The sequence below is a fragment of the Phalaenopsis equestris genome, unplaced genomic scaffold (genome assembly GCF_001263595.1).
Source record: "Phalaenopsis equestris unplaced genomic scaffold, ASM126359v1 Scaffold001344, whole genome shotgun sequence".
Lineage (NCBI taxonomy): Eukaryota > Viridiplantae > Streptophyta > Magnoliopsida > Asparagales > Orchidaceae > Phalaenopsis > Phalaenopsis equestris.
In genome coordinates, this window is record NW_018165783.1 from 183,324 (window position 1) to 193,174 (window position 9,851).

Sequence of the window (9,851 nt, forward strand, 5' to 3'; positions counted from 1 at the left end):
TTTTTAGGGCTGGATGGTTCTTCACGAGCTGGGGCAAGTAATTGATGTTCGCTGTCTTTTATTTCAATGAAATAATCATAAACCTGCAATCCAATAAATACAGTCAAACACAATGAATTTATAACAAAATTATAATAAGACTGTATATGGATTAAATAAATAACTAACTCACCTCGGTGAGTGTCAGCCTCTTAAAGGCTAGTTGTATCTTAATCAAATTCCACTTTACATTAACTGACCACCTCAGTATTCTTGGCCTAATCTCAGGCACTGCTGGGAGGACTAAGGAGATATGCTCATAAAACCACAGCTGCATGAAATATGATACAATAATTTACTGCAATTAATTAATAAATAATGTTAATTATATTAATATTAATTTTCATAATTTATATGAATAATACAAACCGTTAGAAGGAATACAAAACCAGTAATGTATCCCAACGGCTGATCTTTCTTTATTTTCGTGACACAGATATTGAGTTGTTCGGTCAGAAAATTACATATAGTTGCTGGTCAGTTATAAGTTGTAAATGACTCAACATCCTCACAAATACACGACAACTCTTTTGACATTCTGAAGTTACTTGAGGGAAAAAGTAAATTTGACATTAAAAACTTTATTAATGATTGTAAAAGGGTATTCGAGGACTCCCCTGGTGAATATTTTAGTAGTGTGGTTTTTACTTGTCGCGCATCCATACTAGCTGGCGGTGCATTACTCCAGTATGCAAGGAAACCTCTATTTGGCATGCCAATCAGAAGTGCAACCTCGTCAGCATAAAATTTTAGCTCTTTCACTCCGAGGTGGAATGTCATTCGATTAATATTCCAACAATTTCTTATGTGCATTGTCAGAATATGATCTTGAGGATGCGGTAGGAGTTCAAAAAATGAGCTAAATTCAGTGCTTCCAATTTACTCCATGTTTCCTCGTCCACTAATGGTCGAACCTTATCGAGGACTTCTCGTACTCTAGATGGATGGCACCTGCAGTTCATTGATTTTGCGTTAAATAACCTACAATAATACATCATAATTGGTTAATATCAAATGATGCTAAAAGGATGAATTTAAAAATCAAACCTAAAACATAACCACCAAGCTTTACAGATTCGAAATGAAACCCTAAGCTTTACAGATTCGAAATGAAACCCTAAGCTTTACAGATTCGAAATGAAACCCTAAGCTTTACAGATTCGAAATGAAACCCTAAAAATTACCTAGATTCAATATCTTTCTTCTTCTTTGACTCATTCTTCTCCTTACGGCTGCCTTTGACCGTTTGCAGTGCCTCCTCGCATTTGGGTTTCTTAGCCTCTCCCAACTCTGCGACATTGGTCTTTGCCAAATTAGTCTTCGTGGTCTCGGCGCTTACCACTTCCATTTTAGCGTTCCTTCGCCTAAGCACTCCACACTCTCTGTGAAAGGAAAACGATGACGGAAAAACCTAGCACGCGCAAATGCCTGTTTTCGAAAATGAAGAGTGACTATAGAGGTTTCTACCTTTTACCAAGGTTATAAAACTCAATTTATTGAGGTTATAAGAATGTTACAATTTGTAATTAAGAGGTTACAATATGATTATAACGGCGGTTCATCAGCGTTATGTGGAGGTTTCAGGCAGGTTACACCTGCGGTATAGCGGGAATGTTACAACCAGGTTACAAAAAAAATTACCATCGCGTTACATTTTTCGTTACCGCGGAAGGTATATCTGGGGTATATCACGGTTAAAAGCGCGTTACATGGCCATGTACCACGGAAGGAATATCTTGGGTATACTCTGGTTACAAGCGCGTTACATGGCCCTGTACCGCGGAAGGTACATGGCTAGTATATCCCGGTTACAATCGGGTTACAACAGGCCTACCGCGGGAGATATAAGAAAGGTATATCAGAGTTATAGATCAAGGTACAAACGAGTTACACCACGGGCCGGGTAACGGGTCACGCGCGGACTTATTTCGATTTATTATATTTATTTAATGCAGTGGGCCCGCCGAAAATTATGCGGCGTCTTTTGATTGGATATCGCACGCATCGTTGCGTGTGTCTTACGTAGGCAAATTTTTTTCCATCAGGAGGGAGAGGAATGGGAGAGAGACTTTGGTGCGGGGAAGAAGAAAGATCTATTCGAAAGATGCATTGTCAGCGTGGGTTTTGATAGGTGGAATTCACGCCGCACTAACGTGCTGAGACTGTGATTTCTGTTTAGACGAGACTGCTATCTCTGATAAGTAAAATTGACGTTCTGGATGCGTTCTCCCGGTCCGTTCCATCGTTCGGGGTCGTTTAGAAAAGTTTGTCAACGATTAGGTCGATTTATTTTTTCTTTCCTTTTGTATTTTTCTTTTTTTTTTTTTTTATAATCTAACTAAGCATTCTTATTTAATGTCATGGCTAGGTGTGTACCAAGTCATCCAAAAAAGTAAAACCTCACCATCTAAAACTTTTGAGAACAATAAATTACTAGTTTTATAATCTATCTAAAACTTTTGAGAACTATAAATCACTAGTTTTATAATCTTGAGCATCTTTGTAAGTGGATTCATGGCAAGCAATAATAAACGGTTAGTTATAGAATAAATTAGAAGGCAAAATAGAAGATGCAAACAATAGAGAGAGAGAGAGAGAGAGAGAGAGAGAGAGAGAGAGAGAGAGAGAGAGAGAGAGAGAGAGAGAGAGAGAGAGAGAGAGAGAGAGAGAGAGAGAGAGAGAGAGCCTTAAAGATTCATAAAAAGCATTAGTTATAGAATAAATTAGATATTGGAGCTCTCAAAAATTAAGTGTAACTTGCTTGTATTATTGAAAATTTATAATTCATGTAAGCTATTTATAGATATTTTTTTATGATGTTTTAATTTTCTACCTCTTTTTCTTCAAGTTAGAAACTACTTTTTAACAATTGAATTAGAATATGGTTCTAGATATTTAGATCTATTAGTCTTATTTTTACAACTTGAGATTTTTGTAACCATATAAAATCATCTTTAATATTCATTACCATCAACAAGCTTTATTCGATGCCTCCTAATTAGAAGGTTCAAAAATGAGTTACATGAGATGCATACCAGTGCAAATAATCCACACAACCTCTTTATTATTTATAAGAGATATTAAGTCTCAAACTTCAAAAAATATTTGATTTAATCCTAACCCTAAAAGGGCAGTGAAGGGCTACTTTAATCTCAAATTATATTAAAAATAAGCGATTTAAAAACTACAAAAATCATCTTTCTATGTGAATATATGAATGTTTTGGTGTTAGATATGTAAAAGTCATCACTTAAGCAACCAGATAAGCCCATAAATGAGAAGCCTCTGTGATTCAACAGCAAACATTTAACGCCATAGTACAAATGTTCAGGCCTCCATAATAATTAAGCAATAAGGGTAACTCGCGAACTACAACAAATATTTACTGCTAATCATTACACAGTAGCTTCAAAGACCAAAAACAAAATAAATTTCTTAAAATTATGAATTTGAAACTATGGTGGAGATTAATTAGTGGATGTAACCTGAAACTTCAATCAAAATTGATGACCAATAGAAAATAATCAAACATAAATTAAGCGGCTGCGTTGAAATCATATTAAAGAAGTGAAGTTTGTACAGTAGCTTTTAACTCTCGGCATCTCATTTAATAGTAAGCGGCTGCGTTGAAATCATATTAAAGAAGTGAAGTTTGTACAGTAGTTAAAAGAAGTTTGTACAGTAGCTTTTAACTCTCGGCAACTCATTTCATAGTAAGCGGCTGCGTTGAAATCATATTAAAGAAGTGAAGTTTTTACGGTAGCTTTTTAACTCTCTGCATCTCATTTAATAGCTTCGACCCCAATACGTTCACTTCTTAGCAGGCTTTCCAGATGCGAAGCAGAGCGTACCTGAACCAATATAGAGAATTACAGTAAATCATCATTTGGAGGTCATAAAATCAAATAAAATAAAACGGCATAGCTTAAAATCGGCGAATAAACTAAAAGACATTAATCAACTTCGTCGTCGTCGTCATCATCATTACAGTTACACATTCTTGCATCCAATGAGGTCAATTGCGCATGTTTGTTAATTCACCTTAAGGTCATCTATGCATGGATAGGTGTATTGCACCTTTTAAAAGTTAAAATTGCGGTATTTTTATTGTGAAACAAAAAGTTTGGGTGGTACTAATGCAAAAAAGTAAAGTTTAGGTGTTAGATGAGTAAATACAAAGGAATTGGGTGTAAATACAAAGGAATTGGGTAAATACAAAGGAATTGGGTGGCACGTATGTAAATGCCGCTTTCTTTTAACGGTGCTTTATCCAACCCTCTTAAGTTCAAATACATTAATTGGTTGACACCAAAGTTCATTTTGTGCACCTAAAATTTTCATGATTTAGCCTTAACTATTTCTTCGATGGTTAGAAATTTTATGCAATCATAGAAATCTCATCTTCGACAATGTTAATTTGGACCCTACTCGGTTAGCTATCTTTAATAAATCACGGTAGTCCCACCCGTCTCATACATGAAGCTAGTTTTTGAAGATAGGATGAAACACCAAGTGAGTGTTCGGCCACCAAGTTTTAATATCAATGGACTAATCGACCAAAATGTGAGATGGATTCGCCTTTTAACTCGAGTTTCTTTACTCGCGCCGATCGAGATTGTATTGAGCAATCAAGGCTAACCATCCACGATGAAGAAATGAATACTTGGTAGAATACTTGGTAATGACTTAATGACAAATTATGCTCCTTCAAACACAATACTGATCAACAGCGCTCTTTAGCTACATCCAACACTAGTTGGTTAAAGAAAATAACATCTCCTACAACTAATAGATTCTCTTGTAATATTGTAAGTATGGATCCAAAGCCTAGAGTCTGAACTAGCATTAGGTTCTCTTGTAACATTGTAAATTATCATGAGTTGCATATTCTTTACACGGATAAGAGAAACAATATACGCACAAATTAATTTAGCCTCATAAAACATTTTGTTTCAAATATGATTGTTCTCTTCTGGTTGGAAGTTGGACATCTTGTAATAAAAAAAGTCTAGTAAAATCTATGTTTAAGTTATCTAAGAAGATATATATTTTATAGAGTCGTCGGAGATTGCTACAATTAATAAAAACATCATAATGATGCTTAAATTGTTTAGTAAGGATATCAAAGAGATTGGACCACATAATGCAAAGAATATTTTAATTAATAAATAACGACACCCAAACAAGTATTGGGCTCCATATTCACATTATTAAAATTGATATTAGAGGATATCTTTAAGAGCAAAACCGAGGAATTACGTCCAGAGAGTAGTCATCATGCATAATTTCATTTAGTTGGTGAATTGGTGAGAATAAGTACCAATTTTCAACTAAATTTAGCTAAACGATTCAATCAACAACAATGAATTTGCAGAAAATATGTATATGTGAAGAATTTGTGTTGGATCTTTTGTGCAAAAGAAGCAAAGGCCAAGTAAGCACAACAAATTATCTTGAATAATATTTCCAAAATGCTATGGTGTATGCACTCACAGAGAGAGAGAGAGAATTCAACAAACTATTCCTTATATTATGACCTTAAGTTTTGAAGTTTCACAATTTTCCCTAATGGCATGCATTCGTAGTACCATGATAGTTTTCTTTAAAAGTTTATTTGTTTTCGTTGCCTGATTTTTGTATTTTCCAATTTGATTGTATTTTGTCAATCATGTTGTATATTAAAATAATCTATTAATGGGATCCAATTTTTATTTTTTTACTACTACAATATTCCTACATTGTAGAATTATTAATAAAATTTATTTATGTTCTTCTATGATTTATAATATTTTTTTAAAAAGATTGCACCATGCTATGTACTATGCACTCTGACTCTAAAAAAAAAATATCAAAATATCATTCACTGTTGATAAATATGGATATTTGCCGCACGGATAGGTTTTTCTTCATATGATAGACAAGTACTTCAAGCTATAATTTCTTTCAATGTACAAAAATTGTGATGCTTCACCTAACACACTAATTCAAAAAAGTATTCTAATTGAAAGGTCTTTCTATGATCATGTCCAATCATGAAAAATAAAAAAATTGTCAAAAGAATTTGGCATTAAACTTAAGTTCTTTATTGCCTTCATGTTGACTACCTGATTATGGCCATCAGTCATAGTTTAAAAAAGACTACTTATATGTTTCATTGAAGAAAATTTAGAAACATCAAATCTCATGTTGCACTCGGTTGAATCTACTTATAATCACATATTAAATAATACATTAAATATCGATTTGAGATTGTTACTGGAATGTTATCTACAAAACTCAATGCATGACATAACACATGTTATTTAAAAAAATAGTCAAATGACAAGAACTTCCTCCTCCGATTATGTCAACCACTATGATAATTTTGTATGATTTTTTTAAAAAATCATGAAAAAAATAGTAAATGCTACAGTTAAATTTTTCTGTCATTCACCCTCAAACTGACAACCAAACATTTTTAAATGATACTGAAGGAAGCCCAAACCACCAATGAAAAGAACAATTATTATTATTGAATTCAAAAAGTATAAACAAGACTCTTGTGAACATGAAATAAACGACAACAAACAAACAAACGGAAAATGCAAAAAGACATTGGGAAAATATAAGATATAAATCAACTCAAAATACATAATCGGTCATCTAGAAAACAAGGATAAGAGTGGTAGGCGAAAAAAGGCTGACAACTCTGAAAAGTAGCAGGAGAGAACTGCGGTGGCCTGGGGCAACAACAGACTGGTGGCAGGGTCTAGACGACAAGATTGGACAGCAACAGAGACAGGCGTTGGGGGATGGACAACAGCTGTGACAAGTGTTGGCGGCTGTACAACAGCAGAGACGGGCCCAGGAGGGGTTGTCGGCGGCAAGGGCTGGTCGGCGAGGGTCTTGGTGGTTGGCGAGGGTCTTGGCAGACTGTCGGAGGGTGCAAGGGCAGCTGCAGAAAGAGCCAAAACGACAACGAGGAAGTATTGGTGAGGCTAGCGGCAAGAGGACACAACTCAGAGATTTCGAACAATAGCAGGGAAGTGTCAGCGGGGTTGAGGGCAACAAGACTACTACTAGAATGAGGGAAGGCCTACAGGACAGCAGGAAGAAGACCGGAGGGCGAAGTGAGGCTACTCGAATAGTGGTCGAAGGTGTTGTGGAAGGATAAATGCCTCGTCAGGGTCAAGCTACAGACAGAGCACCACCCGGGACCTTGCAGGCGGTCACCACCTCGGATGAGTTACAATTAGAGTACCTTTTCATCATCGGGTACAACCCCCAAAGGGGAGGATGGCCTGAAAGGCAACACTCGGAAATCTAAGCTCATCAAACTCTGCCTTAACCTTAGCAAACATGTATAAATATGACGGGGTTAGTGGGTAGATTAGGTAAGTAGAAGAATATGCAATAAATAAAGGATGGGTGATGGAAAAGAGATGAATTTGAAATTGGGATATAAGTAAAGGGTTGCAGATAAGATAAGGAATCAAAATAGGCAAGGGCACCCATGGTACTGTAGTATCTAAAGTAACACGTTCGCAAAACTATAGCAGTTATACTACCACATCCCACTTTTAGCTCCCGCGTCAGTCTACCGGGGTTGGAGTAGCTCCGACCTTATTTGTCAAAGCTTTTAGGACAAAAAATATTTTGGTGGGGGAGGCCTAGGTAGGGAGAAATATTTGAGTACAGAAAATGTACGCAGTTGTGTACATTTTAGGTTATTTGGAGGGTACAGCTAGGTTAGTTGTACCCTCCGAATAACCTAAAACGTACGCAACTCTGCGTACCTTTTCCATATGCAAATATTTCTCCTAGGTGGGAGCGAAAGCTAGGAAACTCTAGGATAGAACTAGGGTTGGGCTAGATGTGATATCAAATGATACTGGGCGAAAGCTAGGAAACTCTAGGATAGAACTAGCGTTTGGCTAGGTGTGATATCAAATGATACCGAAGGAAGCCCAAACCACCATGAAATTCATTACTGAATTCAAAACGGTACAAACGACTCTTGCGAATACGAAAAAAATGACAACATACAAACAAAAATGATAAGATGACACTGTGAAAATATAAAATAGAAAACAAAACAAAATACATAAATGACCATTTAGGAAACGGGGACAAGGGTGGTGGCCAGAAAAGCGTTGGTTATTGCTAGAGGGTGGTGGGGTCTGGATGGGGGAAAAAATTTGCGTACATATGACGTACGCAGAGCTCCATACGTATGTAACCTGCAAACATGTTATAGGGAGGATTTTAGGAGGTTATAACCGCGTTATACCCCCTGTAACCTCCCTGTAACCTACCTATATATGAAAACAGAAGCCTGAAAACAGAAGCGCGGAACTTACTCGAAGTTACAGATAGATTACAGGGGGTATAACGCGGTTATAACCTCCTAAAACGAAGTTACAGATAGATTACAGGGAGGTTACAGGGGGTATAACGCGGTTATAACCTCAATACCCTCCCTGTAACCTACCGACGTACGCAACTCTGCATAATTTAGACGTACGCAAATATTTCTCAAAAATTAGACACTTAAATATTTCTATTATCGATTCCTTTTAAATCCAAATTATATAATGAACAAAAAATATATGATTCATATTTATATTTATCTAAAAATAGAATTATCTCTATCGACGGCTTCTTCAAAATTGAGAAAGCCCACCATAGCTTTTAAAAAGCAAAGCCCACAAAATAACTGGGCTTTTAAACACTAATTTTAGATGAAGGAAATGAGAAGAAAACCAAGGCAATGTGTGAGTGTTGGAATTGAGGTCGGAGGGGTTGCGGAGCACCACCCGGACCGTTGGAGACGGTCATCACCTCAAACAAGTAACGAGTTACAGCCGGAGCACCTTCTCATCGTCGGGTACAACCCTCAGAGGGAAAGAACACCTCAGAAAAAAACACTCAAAAATCTATACTCATCAAAATGTATAAATAAGAAGGGGGGAGTAGGTAGATTTAGTAGGTTGATTGTAGGTAGATTAGGTAAGTAGAAAAATAGACAATAAATAAACGAGGGGTGATGAGAAAAGAAGGAATATAAAATTGGGATAGAAGTAGAAAGTGGTAGATAAGGTAGGGAATCAATATAAGTAAAAGGGATCCGCGGTTACTACAGCAACTACAGTAACACGCCTGCGATTATGTAGCTGCTACAGTACAGTGTCCCAATTATAGCTCACACATCACCAAGGCCATCAATCATAGCCTAAGAAAGCCTACTTAGATTTGTAGTTGAAGACACTTTAGAGAGAAGCAAATTTATGTTATTAGTTGAATTTGCTAATAATAAACAATTAATAGAATAGAAAAGTCTACATCTAAAATTTTTAAAGTTATCCCGCTAGAAAACTTGCATATTTTATAGTGCGGCCACATCATGCATATTATATTTCAATTTTGTTGCTAGTTTTGTTAGGGATAATATAAAATGGAGGTTTACATGATGCTAAATATAAGGTGGAATAGGCTAATATTCATGGTAGTATGCTGGAATATAATGAAGAAGACTTCTATTCTGTACTAGAATTAAGGTTAAATGATCTATTCTGTGATAGAATCAGATGCTATGTGCTAAGAAGATTTAACTGCAAGTTCTCTAATTTTCTTCCTTCCACTACCTGCTTCTCTTCTCTACATGTGTTGCATTATCAATTTGGTATTAGATCAATTTTCGTTCCTCAGATTCAAATCAATTGGGCTAAAGTAGGTGTTTTGGCCATTGTCCCATCAAACAAACCCAGAATTGAATGTTCTTGATACAATGTACATGCCTCTACATTTCTTGCGTTTTCAGATCAATTAACCAC

At 36.1% G+C, this 9,851-nt stretch overlaps 1 pseudogene; it reads right to left on the reverse strand.

The window, feature by feature from the left end:
* Nucleotides 1-3,475: 3,475 nt before the first annotated feature.
* Nucleotides 3,476-9,851, reverse strand: part of LOC110034107 — a 12,757-nt pseudogene continuing 6,381 nt past the window's right edge.